We start from the raw sequence: 19866 nt of genomic DNA, 5'->3' as shown, positions 1-19866 counted from the left end.
GTGGTTTAAGTGCAACCGACATGAGGCCTATTTTGATTTATTCTGGGCATATGACATTCAATGACAAATAAAAGTTTGTTCATATGAATCAATGTTCATCTTCTCATAATTTCCAATATTTTACCATACTTTAAAAAATATTCATAATGTAGGATTTCAGCAAATATAATTTCAACTGTTAAAATTTGACATTACTACACTTGTTGGCAGTATTATATAACTTTTGTTGCTGCATGATGTTAGCCGCAGCTTAAATTTCAGGCCATTGAGTGTTATTAATATGATATGGTTGATATTAATTTCCAGATAAATTAATCAATGCTATCTGAATATTCCATGTCTTTAATTTTCATACCATATTTATTTTGTGAGATGGTAACTTACTTGAGGGAATTTAATAAAAAGGAAGTTGCTTTATGTTGCCAAGCTTATTATCTTGGTTTTTGCCCATAGCTTACTTAATTCCATTTTTTAACAAAAGACAGGACTTTATAAACTATTGAACCTTACGGATTTGATGGGCAGGCTACATACATTAAAGTGAAAAGAAGGAAACTTTCCCTGCAAATATCTACTTGACGATCCCTTATACAAAGTAAAGGGACATTTCACTGTAGGAATGACAACAAAGACATACAATGCTATGAAGTAGAAAAAATGAAAAACCTGGAAACATTTCCTACTATTAACATTATTAGAATTGATATTAACTGATCTGAATATTTTTACTTTGTACATTTGGCTGGTGATAGCTGACTTCATATCACGTGGAAGAAAAAAAAAGTTAATGTAGGATCTAATTTGATAGAAGTCACTGGTCTCACCACACATACACATTTTACATTTTATAAGCCAATGTATTTCTTGATTTTTTTAGTTTTTCTAAACTTATTTGTCTAATCATTTTGGTTGGTAATATCAATCAGCAACCATACCTATAAAATGCTGGAACATTTCTATAATAATCATAAGAGACTTCCACAAACATATTTGTTGATTTATAGAATGGGAACACTTTAAAATGAATGAGTGGTTTAAATCTCCCAGGCTTAGGGAGACTACCTTCTGTGTCATGTAACTCATACATGGAACGGTAGATATAGTTAAGCCCAGGTCAGCCAAGACAATATCTGCTTCCCATGCCTATTTTGGTATGTGGACAACTCTAAACTATTATTGTACTCACATTTTCCATTTTTCTCTCATTAGCTCCAACATTTATGAAGTGCACATTGGGCAAGACATGATTGCAAGAGGGACTTTACCTAACAAATGCAATCAGTGTAACCTGGCTTATTGTACCCTCAATGAATCCCCAATTAAAAAAAAATAAATAAAAATAAAAAGAGAATAAAGAATCACCAAGAGTAAATTCACTAATGACACAAAAAGGAAAAAAAAAGTCGAAATGTTTGTAATTGACAAAGTTGCCCATTTTGTTCATTAAGGATAATTCAGGGCTATTGAGTCAACTGGGCCGTCCCTTACCTCCAGCCTTCCTTAACAAGCAGTATTTGCTTTTTTGAACTATTATCTTGACTCTTCCAAACTCTCACTTACATAAAATACAAAAGCTTTATATTTTTATTATAAATAAAAACTTTACGTAGATACAATCATTCTCCGTTTTTTATATAAATACAGGATTTTACTGTCTTCTGTAATAGAAGTTGATTTTTAATCCTCCTATAAAATATGACATTGGTCTTCTCTATGCTAGTTTTTCTCATGAAAAATTTCAATGACTTAAATTTCAAAATTAAATGTCTTTTCTCTGATTGTAGAAAAATGTCAATAACAGTTAATTAAAAATAAAGAAAAAACAAAGAAAAATGAAATTAAAATCATTTCATCATATTGATCTCTTTTGTCTTTATACACAAAATGCTATACTATAACAATATTTTGAATCTGCTTTTTACAATTAAAAAATATATTTTTCTTTCACAAGTATACTTCTGAAGCATGTGTTTTAATAGTTCTATAGAATTTCACTACTTGAAAAAAATCACCTTTTTCATGAACTCTATAAGATAACATCTTTGGGCTATTAAAAGTTTTCACTGTTATTAAAAAAGACTGTAAGAACCACCATTTAAAATCCCTTCAGACATTTCTAATTATTTTCTCACATTAAATCACTAGATATAAAATTACTGTGGAGGAGGAGGAATTGTTAAGGCATTTGTTAAATAGACCAACTACTTATGCACATCCCTTGAATTTTTCTATAGCACTTGCCTTAGTGCTATTGATTAGTTTATCTTTAGTCTTTGAAAAGCAGAGATTTTTTTTTTGTGAATTACACAATACATGTGTGTAATCCTTATAATGTGTAAAGAATTATTTAAAAAATTAACTTGTATACTATATATCTCCCATTCCCTAAACCAATAACTAAACTAATAACTAAAAGCTTATAAAAATTCCATATTAATGTCTCTACATGACATAATCATATTCTTGCTGTGGACTCTGAGCTACAGACTCAGGGAGGATCATAATTGGAATTGGTGTCAGTGATCTTACCTCTTGTAACTTTTAGACCAGAAATCAAGGAGTCCTTTGAGTGATAGGACTGCCATAATCGCCTGACTCTGGAAGTGATAAAATTCAGGGTTCTCAAGGCTAACTCAGCCCATCAGGACCTTCCATTAATAAGGCACTGAACAATGTGCCACTCAAAATCCCGGATGATAGTTCCAGCCTCCCTCTCCTGATCACTACTAGAAATATTCTCCCCCGTTATGAAGCCTTGTCTTTAATTCTACTTGTATCTTAGGCATTCTAACCTGTAGTTCAGAAGAAAATCTATTCATGGTTACCAGTTCTATAACTTGAAGTTAGGAGGGCAAACGCTAGAATATGCATTGACTTTCAAGCCAGTTTAGAATTTTAAAGCTATTATCTTTTAAAGAAGCGCTGAGTTACCCTTGTACTGTGAAAAGGTAAAAGGGTTGCTGCAGTCAGGAATGATAAATTCTGTGGATGAAGTCAGAAAGATGCCCACATCGTGTCGTGGAGAACCAGTCACTGTGTTACTAAGGACCCACCTGGAGCCGAAGCCCATCACTCCCCTCAGCGCTGGTGCCAACATGCCGCCAGTCAGACACCGTTAACCGAATGTCATGGGCCAGAAACGGCTTGCCTTTTATTCCTACCTGGAACAAAGTACAGTGTCAGTCATATTTGTTCCTGTTCCTTGAAGCATAATAATGTATTCATTATGTTATCTTTTCCTGTCACATTAGATACTCATTTATCAGAATGCACAACACAAAGGGAAAAAGTATAAACTCTTCACCTCTGTAATTTATACCTCGGTGATTAATATAGCACCTGTGAAGTCAAAGGGGCCGTCTACATTTTATATCCCATAAAATGCTCCTTATAAATGGTTATTATGTGAGAGTGATCATTCCTATCCATTTGGTTCAAGTAATTGATGTGTTAATTTAGGAAGCCAATTTCTACACATTGCCCTTGAAGGCTGTAAATCAAAATGCATTTTTAAACCCAAGAAGCTAATATTGAAAATATTTCATTGTTTTAGCCATGAAAAGGAATCTCAGTAGGAAACAGAATTTAATGATGGGTTTCCATTAGTTTTTATGCTCGTGCTATTTTGTATTCCTCAACTAAGAAAAAAACTGGTGAATAGCTGATGCTTCTTCAAATGCATCAAGAGTTGCTGCTATGGAACTTAGGGTGAAAACAGTTTGAGCACAAGATGAAATCACAGGTGTGCCCCAAATCTGTGAGCTGGGCTGCTTGTATGGATTGTACCAGGCAAGATTTTTTTACTGCCCATGAATGAACCATTTGACCTACATGCTTACTCTTGAGCCAGTCTGCTATAAAGTTGGGTGCACACACCAGTCTTGTTGCAGACTGTCCCATATTTGCCTTTTCCCCCCCTCTTCAGGGCTCTGAACTTGATCTCCTGACAGAGCTCTTTATGGCCTTCTTTTAGAATTCGTATCTCTCTCATAACATTCTGGATTATGCTTTATTTCCCTTCATTCCTTCTACTATTGCTGCAATAGACTTTAATCAGATCTCACTTAGATAATAACTTCTTGAACATGGATCTGGTACCAACTAAGAACAGATGACACTTTAAAATTAGGAAAAATTGAGGAGGGCTTAATAAAGACCTATTTATAATAGTGCAGTTCCTGTATGTAAGGAAACAAGGCGGTGTGATAGAGTGGGTACTATCCCTAGACTTCTAGGGATGAGGACAACAAGCAGTAACTGCCGTCTAGGAGGAGTCAGACTAGAGAGAGCATCCTGGAAAGGAGCAGTGACGTTTTTGAGTCACAGGCAGCATGAGACAATAGATAGCACAGAGGGAGCCTGATTCAATATAAGACACAGAAAATAGTTTGCGGGATGTGTTACTCTCTTCCCTGCCTTTCTCCTTAGTTCCCATCCACTGAGAGCATAGTTATTGGTGTCTGTGTGTTCTTGCAAAATTTCCTTCTGAAAACACAAAATGTGTATATATATTATTTTTCTCATTTTTCTTTTAAAAATATTACATGCTTTGTCCACTATTATATAGTTGCATTTTTTTCATTTAAATTAGAAGGTTTATCTCACCAAATAAAGAACATCTTCATCATCCTCATTATTTTTAGCTTCATGTCTATTGTTTTGATATAATAGGATTCATTGAAGTCCCCCCAAATTGATCTTTTGTTTTTTTAAGACAGGGTCTTGCTATGTCACTTGACCTAGACTGCAGTGGTGCCTCCCTGCAACCTCAAACTCCTGGGCTCAAGTTATCCTCCTGCCTCAGCCTCCCAAGTAGCTGAGAATACAGGTGTGAGCCACCAGGCCCAGCTAGCTTTTCAATTTTTCAATTTTGTATGTGTTTGTGTGTGTGTTTATAGAAATGGAGTCTCGCTTGTGCTCAGCCTACTCTCAAACTCCTGGCCTCAAGTGATCCTCCTGCTGTGGCCTTTCAAAGTGCTAGGACTACAGGTGTGAGCTATCATTCCTAGCCCACAAATTCATTTTAAAAAAATCATTTGATTTTATTAAAGAGATAATAATTCTATATGCATAAATTGGTAACTAAGAGACACACACATAGGATACATTCCTATACATATGTGTAGAGAGGTCAGAGGGCAAATGTATTTGTAATTTTTAGATACAGTCTCTAAATTTCCTTCCTTGAAAAATCAAACCAATTTGCATTCTCAGCAGCAATCTATGAGACTGCTTGGGTGGGCAGATGCCTATACAAGTTTTTGAAAACTTGATGAGTGAAATATTTTATTATTTCAATGTCATTTTTAGCACTTTTAAAAATTGTGAGGTAGGCTGAACTTTTTTTATAACATTTTAGGGATATTTGTCTATCTTTTCTTGCAAATGTTTGTTAATATCCTTTTTATTTTTTAATACCTACTGAAGCTTATAGCATTCTTCATTTTCCATTTTCCTATTTAAAAGTGAAGCAAAGCCATTAACCACAGCAGTAAAATATTTCTGTATGTTTTAAGGGGATTTTTTTTTTTTTAAGCTTTTGTCCCCAAGCATCTTTCCTAGCAATCCCTTTCAGGAAAGCTAATCATCACAAAGAGGTCGCACAGTGCCCTCTGGTGGCATCTTTCTCTATTGCATCTTTCTTTTATAAACTCTTCTGGGAGCAGCCGCAGGTGGACACAGTTTATTAACAGAGTATTGCTTACCCTCTCTAAGCCTCCCAAGTCTCCTCGATCCTGAGATAACATGGAAAGACAACTACATCACAACTGAAGACACTTTAGAACTACTGCAACCATTAAGGAACCATATTATTGCCCGGAACATGTTGGACGTTCCCATAGGCAGAACTTATGTCCTTACCAGCTGCTTTAAAAAATGACCTTGAAATATTTTGGCAGTGAGCTGCAGTACAAGCTTGTATTAGCAGTCAGGCTTTGATTCATGCTCCACGGCATAGTTGTAAAATTAAAAGAGCTATCATAACTCTCTGGAATACTGCCTATTATATATATCACAAATTCAAGTCAGTCAGAAGCCTGAAAATCATTCATTCCACAAATATTACATATTTGCAATACTATGTATATAGTATTCTCATTTTTTCATTGAACATCATAGACACGAATCTCTGTCTTCAGAGTTCATATCTTCTAGTTGGAGAAGACAGACAATAATTAGCAATATAATCTATTGCTTATAGATAAGGAATCTGTGAATAATATATATTGGAAGATATGGGTTTTTGACTATGAAGAGTGCATATTTTAATTTAAAATAGAAAAAATATGGCTCTTTTAGAAAGTAACATCTTAAGGATTTGAAGGAGGTACAGGAATTGATCATGCAATTCTCAGGAAGTGGAACAGTAATAAGTATAAGGTATACTCGGTAAATACGGTGAACACCTGAAAACCCTCATTTCTGGACTAGAGGCCCTTCCTCCTAGCTGCTGGGATTACTGCCACCAGCCTCAACTCTCATCTCACTCTGGAAATTTCCCTTTTTCACTAAGGTCTTACACCAGGGCAGCCTGCACCCACTGGCTGGTGACTACAGAGCAGAAAAGCTGGATCTGTCAGGCCTGAGACAGAAAGGCCTTGCAGTGCCCGCTGAGGTCTTTGTTGGATCACATTGTAGCCCGTTTTCTGTTTGCCCATTCCTGCTTTGTCCCCTTCTCTTTCACACACATTGATTCCCACAATGCTCCTTATAAACTTACAGAGTGCTAATCTGTGTCTCAGTCAAATAATTTGAGGGCCTGCAAGGTATCCACTGTGCAGCTGACAACTGTACACACAACAGCCTTCATTCATTCTTTCTAAATTTGGTGGGCATCTAATATATGGTGCGCCAAATGTTGTTGCTTGAAATACAGCAGTAAAGATAAAATGTACTCAATTCCCTATCCATATGGAGGCTTTAATTATAGAAGACAAAAACAAAATAAGATTAATAAAATACATTATAATGCAGCAATACATGCTAAGGAGAAAAAGCAGCAAAAGGGTATAAAGTAAAAAGTGGAGAAAGGCTACTTACTGCAACAGTAAAGAGGTGAATGTTACTTGCGTCAGAGCAGAAGCAGTGGAGGTGGTGAGAAGTAACTACAATATGAATTAAGGTAAAGACACAGGATTTGCAGACAGATTTGATGTGGGTTATTAAGAGAGAGAGAGAAAGCAAAACTCCATGGTTCTAGATCAGAGAAACAGGAAAAGTAGTTATAACTTGCTCAGATAAAGTCTGCGCAGACAGTGGCTTGGGGCGCATTATTAAGAGATGCATTGTGGAGATGTCAATTTTAAGATGCCTATTTGGCAATCAGATGAATGTATCAAATACTGAGTTGGACAAAGAAATCTGAGATTCAGGGGAAAAAATATCCCTTCAAGAGTAAATTTTAAAGTCATCGAAATATAAGTGGTATTAAAGCGCTGAGATCACATGAGATTACCCAGACATGATTAGAAAAGAGACCTAGATAACTAAAAACACATTTGTAAATAGTCAAAAAGAATTATTAGTGTAACTTAAAAGTAATATTAACAGAATGATAGCAAGACTACGTATTTGAACTTGAAGACTTTTGTATCCTTATGCCTGTCACAATCCACTTTCATAGGCTGAGTACCACTTATAGTGGAGTAATTAAAAATTCTGCCATGCATACAAAAGTCACTATCTCGTACCTTCTAAAATAATTTACGTAGGTGCTTATCTTGCTCAGTAGCTAGCAGGCACCTCAAATGCAAGCCCTTACTCTTCTTGGTCATCTTTAGCACTTCACAAACAGCTAGTATATGAATGCTGCTTAATTCGTGCTGTGTAATGAATGGATAAAGTGAATTTGTAAACAATGAGCCATATTACAATACAATACTGATAACTGACAGATATACAAAGTGCTTTGGCTGAAAACAGATGGCTTAGTGAGCAGCATATAAGATGTGGTAAGTTAAATTGTACTAATTAAAAAAAAATAAACTCCCTTTTCAAAGTAGCTGCAAAAACAAACTTGCACAATGAATGCGAGGATCAATAGCTGCTTATTAGTCCCCCAAATGGCTGAGGCTACCTGTGATTTTTTTTGCCTGGATCTTGCCAACGCACACACCTCTGGTGTTGTAAAGATGAAAATCCTGTCTCCTTACTGCGGGCCTCCAGCTTACTTCCTGCTCCACTCTCCTGCATAAACTCTGGCTTCTTGGACTTCAGCTTAACCAATGGAAAGACTAGCAAAGTTCCCATAAAATTCAGAAATCCCTTAATGTAGTAATAGACATAGAAGCTGTAAACTACATATGCTTTTCTCTAATCCATACCTAGATCAAGAGATTTTTCACAAATTAAAGCAAAAAGTCATGAGTTCGACAATTTAAAATATGCTTTAATTGAAGCACAACATTATATCAAGCAGAACTATGAATGTGCTGACTCATTATCATTTCTATAATGCAAATGACAGAATGAATGATGATTATATATATTAAAATCCTGATTTTGGAAGCCATGCATAGAGTTCTATTTGCTTGTGAAGATCATAAAATACTTGAGAAAAATGATATTCTTATCCAAAGTACCCAACAATTTTTTTTATAAAAAATAACTTGGGATAAACCAAAAAGTTGACACTTCCATTTATCACGTACTACTATATGTAGAAGAGGCTTATCCAGTATGGTGAGTAGTCTTCAATTCTATGAAAACTGCCATTTAGCTTTCGATAAGACATCTTGGGATAATGGTGATCATTAGGTGTCCAAATCCCTTGCTAGCTACATTTAACGTGTGCTCTAGAGAAGACAATAAAATAGAAAATACCACAATGTGTTGTGAGAGGTCAAGATAGAATTTCATTCTGACTTGGTTCTAAAAACTAAAATACTTAAAATTAGCACTGCTGTGAATATGTTTTCTTCAAAGAAACCTTTTCCCCTATAATTTGTGAAATTAAAAAACAAGAAAACACATTACCTCTGCAAATAAAGAGATTCAAGTAATGTGCCTATCAAGGTTATTTAAATTGGCCATCCCTGAGAACGAACATATCTATTTTCAAATAGAACAAGTCAAGAAAGGTGGCATTACAGAGAAAACCATCGGGACATTTTGCTAGTCTGGAAATAATCTACGAGTTTCTTTGTTAAAAGAATATTCTGCTAGCATATATATATATATACACATATATATTTTTTTATTGGTCTTGACTTTGTCAAGAAGGGAAACAGATGAAGAAAAAAGTAAAATGAAGCACGAAGGGGAGAATGATAAAGCTTAGAGCGTGAAAAGTATCCAAGATTTTTACTGCTGATGGTAAAATTTGTTATTACCTCTTTACCCTGTGCCGGCCTGCTCATTATTCAAGACTCCTCAAAGTCACCTTCCTTATGAAGACCAGGCTACTCTCCAGAAGAAACAGTTTTGTTCTGCATATATTTACTATACTTCTAAGCTGCAATGTCATTCTCTATCAACACTACTCTTTGTGGAGGGCCCTTATACAATGTATCGATCAGGCACAAAAACAGGATGGCGGAGGCGTACTTTAGGAAACCTGCTTGCAGGCTGCGCCCTGGCAACAACCTTGCCGCCCGTGCCCTTTGCGCTCATTGGAGAGATACCTAGGTCAAGAAACCACAATAACAGGATGTGTCCTAGAGTATACATACAGAGTGCTGTAAACAAGGTTAGAGAGAGGGCTTTTCCATCCTGCTCTCCCAGGACAAGGTTAGAGCTTTTCCATCCTGCTCTCCCCGGACAAGCTGCTTATACCTGATAATAAACCTGCTGAAAGCTGTCTGCGTTGGTGTGTTCGTCCCTGCTGGTCGGCGGCCGAGTGACACCGACACTCTTTCTGTATTTTGATTTTTTTTTAAATATGACCATCTTCCCTCTTTATATTGTGATATTCCAGGAAGAGAAGTTCATTATCTCTGGCACAATTTTCTCCCCAAATCAGCCCTCATCCCCACTCTACCCCAATACCAAACATCATGGCTGAACAATAGGAAGCCTACTGAATATTTGATAAGAAATAACTGGAAAAAACTTTTGAAATGTAAACTATAAAGAGTAAAATTTAGAGATATGTTAAAGTTAAATACCGACACTCTTTAGACCTCTCCTTTCTAGTGACTGTTTTATGTGACATTCTGCTCAACCTTGATTTTCCAAAGATAAAATTTAAGAGTAAGGAAGCAATATTTAGCTAACCAGTAATACAGGTATTCCTTGTAATTTCTATAATTCAATGACAATAACTTTGGGAATACTGTTAAAGAGATAAGTAAAGAAAATAAGAGTTATCAGCCTAACCTGCCAAATCAGGCAGGTGATACTAGACTAGACCTGAACAGTAGGTACGAAGCTAAAAAAGGATTGGATCAAGATATGCTTGATATCAATGACAGGATAATGGCAAAGCACAAGATACAGCAGTCAAAAATATTAAACACTATTTAAAAAAAATAAAATATTCAATACCATTATCTAAATAAATTAATATTACAGTTCAGCAAGCAACATTATAACTAATTAAATGGTGCCATAGTGAGCCTCAGATTTCTGGTTGGAGTGGAGGATAACCAGTAAGAGAAAACAAGATGTTTAAAGGGGAAAACAAGAGGCCAGGTATGGGTGTGGTGGCTCATGCTTCTAATCCTAGCACTGTGGGACACTCTGGCAAGTGGACTGCTTGAGCTCAAGACCAACCTGAACAAGAGCAGGAGTTTGTTCTACTAAAAATAGAAAAAACAGCTGGGTGTGTGGCGGGTACCTATAGTCCCAGTTACTCTGGAGGCTGAGCCAAGAGGTTCTCTTGAGCCCAAGAGTTTGAGGTTGCTGTGAACTATGATTCCAAGCACTCTACAGAAGTTGAGAAAGTGAGACTGTCTAAACAACAACAACAAAAAAAAAAAAAAGGAGAAGAGAAGAGAGGGGAGGAGATTTATAATAAAAATAATTTTTCATGTCTCAAAATCAGAAAGTTTAAACATAAGGGGAAAAGATGGAATCAATGATTTTCTGATTTAATTTTTTTCATGATCTGTAGAAAATTCTCACATACTAAATGTTTTATTAACATTTATGAATTTCTCATTCTTTATGTTTTTGGCAAAATGTTAGCTATTTTTAAACATTGTTCAGATATTTTTAAAATTGAGAGTAAAGCTCAGCCTCTTCCCCATTAGGGGCTTCCTAATTTTAAAGCATTTTAAGACAAATATATATGTATATATACACACATACACATATACAAACACACGTATACACACACATACATATGTATATATCACTCAATGAGTTTTTTAAATCATTTGATGAATTCCATGTTTTATGATATTTTCATTTTTAAATTTTGTTGATTTTACTAAGTAACAGTGACTTACTCATTTAGATAATCCCCTATTTCCTTATCCTAGTATCCACATGGACTTTTTTTTTTTTTTAATACCAGGTCCAGTTGGGAGTTAAGGATTTATTTTCCTAGGGACAACTTCCTAGGACAACTCTCTCATGTCCCAGGGAAGATCACATCCCTTAAATTAAGCCAGTCACTACACGCGGGCACCTACCCATACTCAAGGGTAGTTATACCCTGAATCTCTCAACTTTTGTAGGAAACTGTCAGTAAAGCTGCTTTCTCATTCCTGATGCATGAGAAAGAAGCACTATGTAGCCCTATATCATGTCCCATCTTGAAGCTACGTATGATGCTGACACTCTGAAGTGCAAATAAAGACTAAAAAAGGAAAGAAATCGGACCTTTTGGTGAGTTTGCTTGGTTACTGAATCACGGCTGATCTAAAGCCAGTATTATCACAAAACTTCTTGGTTTTTACAGTCAATATCCCTTTTTGTATAAGCACATGTGAACTTGTTTTTTGTTACCAAACTATTTCTCTAAATTTGAATCTTCACATAACGAAGGTCTCTTTTATTTATTCAGTTTATCATCATAGCCCAGCTCATAGATATCAGACACATCGTTTGTAACATTTTAGGTTTTTTTGGGCTTGTTTTTAACGCCCGTTGCCTCTGTGTGAGCTGTGGCTGACTTCATCCTGATCTAACCTGATAATGATTTGTCTCAAACTCATGCTACACATCTTTCATCTTCTCTCTGGAACTGCCATGTGACACCTGCATGGAGGTACTGTTTAGCCACCACATACATGTGATTCGAATCATGAGGACTGAATTTCCTAAGAGTCAAAACTTTCACAAAGGAGCGAGGGAAGCTTTTGGAGAAATATCTTTCTTGGACCAACTATCTTAATATTCATTTTATTTGGCTTTCAAGAAGTAGAGAAACTATTTGTTGAACTCCTAAATCAATAATGCATGTTATTTCTCTTCCCCTCTTCCCCTAAATCCATTTCTCTCTCATATCGCATAGAAGTGTGGCCCCAGATAACATTCATCGTCCATTATTTTTGTTCTAATTTCTGGGGAAACTGAGTTAAGGTGGTGAGAAACAGGCCTAGCACTAGAAAGCAGACTCTCTGAGGTTAGCCTCTTGGGCCTGCATTACTCACTGATCTGAAAATAACAGATTCCATTTCTGGTGGTAACTGGGTGATAACCCATAGCATGCATATGCCTCACAAGTACTAAGGATCTTTACCTGTTAATTAGGATAAAGTGGAGGATGGTGAAACATTAGCTATGTGTGGCCCTTAGTGGTACTGGAAGAATGACAAATATAAAAAGGTCTAGCATCTATTAATTGAATTGGCAGCTTTTAGAAAAGTAAGCCCTCAGGACATCCATTGCCAATGCAAGCAAGCTATAAAAGCCTGAGGCCGTTTTTGAAGGTATGCTTATCTCCTAGAATTGAATGGGAGACTGTGCTAAAATCAGACCCAGGTTTTAGTGGCAAAGTTTGAAGAACTATAATGGAGACTGTCTAGCTTTGATATTCTATGACAAAGTCATGGCCTTTATTGAAGAGCAGAACAAAACATAGCAAATTAAGTCCTCAGAAGGGACAGTTGAATGAATGAGCCTGAGAATTTTGAAACCCTGAATTTTTCTGAATTCTTGGATGTCAAAAACAGCACCTCCCAACATGGAGAAAAGTTTCATCTCTGCTTGTCTCGGGACAGTACACAGAAATTTTCTGAGACAGTCCTCACAGTATGTTTTCTTCATAAGATCTCTCTCAGCAATTGCTTTTTGCCTCTAGGGTAATAACTACAGTGAGATCTCACTTCAGTGGGAGTGAAAAAGCATAATTCTACTTCAGGAGGAGATAGACACCAAAGGGACTGTAGCATTTAGCCAATACTTTGGACAGGAAGCAAGATTAAACATCTGGGAGTTGATTGAGTGTATTGGACTAAGGAAGGGAAGCAATGCAATGTAAGGAATGTAGAGAGAATTTATTGACACACAGAATTTATGGATGATTTGAATTCAGTGTCTGGGTGGGAACACCTGGACCTGGCCCAGACACGTGAGTGAGGCTTATTCCTTGAAGGTTACACACAATCACAGCCTACAGTAAAAATAGTAGAGATGCTGCAACATTTTTTTGCAAAGCACTATGGAAGGGCAGGTTTAAAATGGTAGAAGAATTAGAGCAGATTTACCAGATATGATCTCAGAAGTCACTGTTTGAAAGTTATGACCCAAGGAGAATACACAAGACTTAATCTTCTTAAAGCAGTGAACTGTTATAAAATATCGGTGAAAAGAGAGATAGAGAAAAAAAAAAGAAAAAGAAAAAACCCTAAAAGGTGGCTATATTTTTTTTTTCTGTGTGTATATATATTTTTTTTATTTATTTTTTTATTGTTGGGGATTCATTGAGGGTACAATAAGCCAGGTTACACTGATTGCAATTGTTAGGTAAAGTCCCTCTTGCAATCATGTCTTGCCCCCATAAAGTGTGACACACACCACGGCCCCACCCCCCTCCCTCCGTCCCTCTTTCTGCTTCCCCCCTCATAACCTTAATTGTCATTACTGTACTCAGGGTTAAAGATGTGAGATTACTGGGCTCTGTAGTATCAAGGAGGCTGCAGGAGTCTAGAAAATAAGCAGCCAGGTGATGGCACTCAGCCTGCAGAAACAAAGTGTATGCAAATATCATCATTCCAGATGAGCTATCATGGTACTTTGATCTGCAGGCCATTTTTGGCAATGACTGGTAGATCAGTGTTCCTAGAAGCAGGATTTACATGTAACTAACTGAAGTTCTGTTCAATGATAAACTTGGGGAAAAAGTAAAGCCAAGGTAAAAAGGCTGACACCATGCATGACAACGGAAAATTGTTTTTCCACACATTTTTGACAACCAAATTAGTTTATAGACTCCAGAGTTCAATGATTGAATAATAGGCTGGCTTTTATTGAGGACGAATTCTGCAATACTCTAACTGATATGTGTGAGTGTATAGACATATATACATATGTGTGTATATGTATATATACAGTAATCATTCGCCCTTCAAGGAATAATAGCACCATTTTGCCAAATAACTAGTTGTAAGTCATATTCATAGTATGTTCTCTTGATAAGATATGATAAAAATGGCATTTTGCCTCTGTGATCTTCCTCCCAGTAACCAATTGTCCCAATCTTATGCTGAGAAGAACAAATTCACTTGAGAGGCATCCTACAAAATACCGATGTTTGTCTAAAGCAAGGAAAGTCAGAAACTGCCACAACCAAGAGGATCCTTAAGAGATGTGATAATTAGATAGAATATTTCACCCAAGATACTACATTATAACAGAAAAAAGACATCAGGAAAAAAAAGCAAACACTAAGGAAACAAATAAGTTCTGGACTGTAGTTAATAAATCAATATTCCTTTATTACTTAGAAGATGTCATACAAATGTTAATAATTGGGGAAGTGATTGGGAAAAAAAAAATCACTCTGAATATGGATCTGCTATTTGAAGTCAAAGTATTTTTATACTGTGGATTGTTCTATAAACACACAAAAATAGAGAACTGTAAAAAGACTTAGGAACTTCCACGATCTATTTCTTCATGTACCCTAACCAACAGTGTCATACATAGTCATATTATATGTAAAGAATTCAGGAACAGACTGTGTGTAACCAAAAACCCTGGGAGCTTTATTGGATCTACACTGACTTCCAGCTGTCTCACCTGCATAGTCACGGCAAAAGTCGCATTATTGCCTCTGTAATAATTCCATAACAGGTATAATGTAGGGATAAATGGCACACCTCTCCAGGGTGAAGGACTCAACTACAACTTGGACTTTACCTTATAAATGCAAACAACGTAACCTACTCTTAGGTACCCCCATATCAGTCTGCAATAATCCCATAAGATAAAACATAAACGATGTAAAATCTATGCTTTTATTCATCTATTTTTTTGTTCAACATTTATTGAAACACAACTAGATGCAGGAACTATTAAGATGAATATTGGTTCCCTTAAATATTACCTAAATATAAAATTATAAGAATAAATAGATTATAGTATATGATAAGAGAAATGGAGGGCTTGTGTAGTATAATAAGAACAAGGCAGAGAAACTATGTAAGATGTATAAGCCCAAGGTAATATGGTAACAGTGTACTCTACCCAGCCGAGAGGAGATAAAAACACTAAATGATGAAATGGTGAATATAGAGGAGGGAGCATTCCAGGTAGAAGAGATGTATAATCATAGTAGGGAGATTAAAAGCATCGTGGTGTGTTCCTGGAACAATGAGCCGTAAAATGTTCTAGAGTGTATGTTTTGAGACAAAGGAAAGGTGAAATCTGATATAAAGACAGAAAGTGTCAATAAGTTAAGGTCAATACTCTTATGATTTTATTCATTAAAATATGTATATACATAATAACAGGGGACCTTAACACTCCTCTTACAGAGCTGGACAGATCCTCTAAACAGAAATTAAACAAGGATATAAGAGATTTAAATGAGACCCTAGAACAACTGTGCTTGATAGACGCATATAGAACACTCCATCCCAAAGATAAAGAATATACATTCTTCTCATCACCCCATGGAACATTCTCCAAAATTGATCATATCCTGGGACACAAAACAAATATCAACAGAATCAAAAGAATTGAAATTTTACCTTGTATCTTCTCAGACCATAAGGCACTAAAGGTGGAACTCAACTCTAACAAAAATGCTCAACCCCACCCAAAGGCATGGAAATTAAACAATCTTCTGTTGAATAACAGATGGGTGAAGGAAGAAATAAAACAGGAAATCATTAACTTCCTTGAGCATAACAACAATGAAGACACAAGCTACCAAAACCTGTGGGATACTGCAAAAGCAGTTTTGAGAGGAAAATTCATCGCTTTAGATGCCTACATTCGAAAAACAGAAAGAGAGCACATCAACAATCTCACAAGAGATCTTATGGAATTGGAAAAAGAAGAACAATCTAAGCCTAAACTCAGTAGAAGAAAAGAAATAACCAAAATCAAATCAGAGATCAATGAAATTGAAAACAAAAGAATCATTCAGAAAATTAATGAATCAAGGAGTTGGTTTTTTGAAAAAATAAATAAAATAGATAAACCATTGGCCAGACTAACAAGGAATAGAAAAGTAAAATCTCTAGTAACCTCAATCAGAAATGATAAAGGGGAAATAACAACTGATCCCACAGAGATACAAGAGATCATCTCTGAATACTACCAGAAACTCTATGCACAGAAATTTGACAATGTGAAAGAAATGGATCAATATTTGGAATCACACCCTCTCCCTAGACTCAGCCAGGAAGAAATAGAGCTCCTGAACAGAACAATTTCAAGCACTGAGATCAAAGAAACAATAAAAAAGCTTACAACCAAAAAATGCCCTGGTCCAGATGGCTTCACTCCAGAATTCTATCAAACCTTCAAGGAAGAGCTTATTCCTGTACTGCAGAAATTATTCCAAAAAATTGAGGAAGAAGGAATCTTCCCCAACACATTCTATGAAGCAAACATCACCCTGATACCAAAACCAGGAAAAGACCCAACCAAAAAGGAGAATTTCAGACCAATGTTACTCATGAATATAGATGCAAAAATTCTCAACAAAATCCTAGCCAATACATTACAGCTTATCATCAAAAAAGTCATTCATCATGATCAAGTAGGCTTCATCCCAGGCATGCAAGGCTGGTTTAACATACGCAAGTCCATAAACGTTATCCACCATATTAACAGAGGCAAAAATAAAGATCACATGATCCTCTCAATAGATGCAGAAAAAGCATTTGATAAAATCCAGCATCCTTTTCTAATTAGAACACTGAAGAGTATAGGCATAGGTGGCACATTTCTAAAACTGATTGAAGCTATCTATGACAAACCCACAGCCAATATTTTACTGAATGGAGTAAAACTGAAAGCTTTTCCTCTTAGAACTGGAACCAGACAAGGTTGTCCTCTGTCACCTTTACTATTCAACATAGTGCTGGAAGTTCTAGCCAATACAATTAGGCAAGACAAGGAAATAAAGGGAATCCAAATGGGAACACAGGAGGTCAAACTCTCCCTCTTTGCTGATGACATGATCTTATACTTAGAGAACCCCAAAGACTCAACCACAAGACTCCTAGAAGTCATCAAAAAATACAGTAATGTTTCAGGATATAAAATCAATGTCCACAAGTCAGTAGCCTTTGTGTACACCAATAACAGTCAAGATGAGAAGCTAATTAAGGACACAACTCCCTTCACCATAGTTTCAAAGAAAATGAAATACCTAGGAATATACCTAACGAAGGAGGTGAAGGACCTCTATAAAGAAAACTATGAAATCCTCAGAAAGGAAATAGCAGAGGATATTAACAAATGGAAGAACATACCATGCTCATGGATGGGAAGAATCAACATTGTTAAAATGTCTATACTTCCCAAAGCAATCTACCTATTCAATGCCATTCCTATCAAAATACCAACATGGTACTCTCAAGATTTGGAAAAAATGATTCTGCATTTTGTATGGAACTGGAAAAAACCCCGTATAGCTAAGGCAGTTCTCTGTAACAAAAATAAAGCTGGGGGCATCAGCATACCAGATTTTAGTCTGTACTACAAAGCCATAGTGCTCAAGACAGCATGGTACTGGCACAAAAACAGAGACATAGACCCTTGGAATCGAATTGAAAACCAAGAAATGAAACTAACATTTTACAACCACCTAATCTTTGATAAACCAAACAAGAACATACCTTGGGGGAAAGACTCCCTATTCAATAAATGGTATTGGGAGAACTGGATGTCTACATGTAAAAGACTGAAACTGGACCCACACCTTTCCCCACTCACAAAAATTGATTCAAGATGGATAAAGGACTTGAATTTAAGGCATGAAATAATAAAAATCCTCCAAGAAAGCATAGGAAAAACACTGGAAGATATTGGCCTGGGGAAAGACTTCATGAAGAAGACTGCCATGGCAATTGCAACAACAACAAAAATAAACAAATGGGACTTCATTAAACTGAAAAGCTTCTGTACAGCTAAGGAGACAATAACCAAAGCAAAGAGACAACCTACACAATGGGAAAGGATATTTGCATATTTTCAATCAGACAAAAGCTTGATAACCAGGATCTATAGAGAACTCAAATTAATCCACATGAAAAAGCCAACAATCCCATATATCAATGGGCAAGAGACATGAATAGAACTTTCTCTAAAGATGACAGACGAATGGCTAACAAACACATGAAAAAATGTTCATCATCTCTATATATTAGAGAAATGCAAATCAAAACAACCCTGAGATATCATCTAACCCCAGTGAGAATGGCCCACATCACAAAATCTCAAAACTGCAGATGCTGGCGTGGATATGGAGAGAAGGGAACACTTTTACACTGCTGGTGGGACTGCCAACTAGTACAACCTTTCTGGAAGGAAGTATGGAGAAACCTCAAAGCACTCAAGCTAGACCTCCCATTTGATCCTGCAATCCCATTACTGGGCATCTACCCAGAAGGAAAAAAAAATCCTTTTATCATAAGGACACTTGTACTAGACTGCTTATTGCAGCTCAATTTACAATCGCCAAAATGTGGAAACAGCCTAAATGCCCACCAACCCAGGAATGGATTAATAAGCTGTGGTATATGTATACCATGAAATACTATTCAGCCATTAAAAAAAATGGAGACTTTGCATCCTTCATATTAACCTGGATGGACGTGGAAGACATTATTCTTAGTAAAGCATCACAAGAATGGAGAAGCATGAATCCTATGTACTCAATTTTGATATGAGGACAATTAATGACAATTATGGTTATGGGGGGGACAGAAAGAGGGAAGGAGGGAGGGGGGTGGGGCCTTGGTGTGTGTCACACTTTATGGGGGCAAGACATGATTGCAAGAGGGACTTTACCTAACAATTGCAATCAGTGAAACCTGGCTTATTGTACCCTCAATGAATCCCCAACGATAAAAAAAAAAAGTATGTATATACTTAATTGCAAAATAGTATTACTAATATTTTTGTTCTTCACATGAATTTTATCTCAAATAATCCTCAAAATTCCATTGGTAGTATTCCTAGCCCCTGATGAAGTCATTAAAATTTAGGTTAAATGAATACCCAATATACTTATATATACATATATGAAAATATTAACAATTTATATATTTAAATACTGTATACATCTCGGCTGGGGAAGTGGCTCACACCTTGTAATCCTCGCATTCCAGGAGGCCCAGGGTAGGAGGATCTCTTGAGCTCAGAAGCTTAACACTAGAATGAGCAAGAGCAAGCTGTCTCTACTAAAAATCAAGAAATTAGCCAGATGTCATGGCAAGCACCTGTAGTTCCACCTAAGTGGGAGGCTGAGGCAGGAGGATCCATTGAACCCAGGAGTTTGAGTTTGCAGTGAGCTAG

The 19866-nt window shown here is 36.3% G+C and overlaps 1 protein-coding gene across 28 annotated transcripts in view; it reads right to left on the bottom strand.

The window, feature by feature from the left end:
* PTPRD (protein tyrosine phosphatase receptor type D) overlaps positions 1 to 19866 on the bottom strand; it is a 2247062-nt gene that overhangs the window by 1581648 nt on the left and 645548 nt on the right. For all 28 annotated transcript variants that reach the window (XM_053572732.1, XM_053572883.1, XM_053572736.1 and 25 more), the window contains exon 4: positions 3054 to 3161. The gene's annotated coding sequence lies outside the window, so the exon portion shown is untranslated. The remainder of the gene's footprint in view (positions 1 to 3053; positions 3162 to 19866) is intronic.

The sequence above is a fragment of the Nycticebus coucang genome, chromosome 2 (genome assembly GCF_027406575.1).
Source record: "Nycticebus coucang isolate mNycCou1 chromosome 2, mNycCou1.pri, whole genome shotgun sequence".
Lineage (NCBI taxonomy): Eukaryota > Metazoa > Chordata > Mammalia > Primates > Lorisidae > Nycticebus > Nycticebus coucang.
This window is presented reverse-complemented; position numbering and strand designations above follow the sequence as displayed.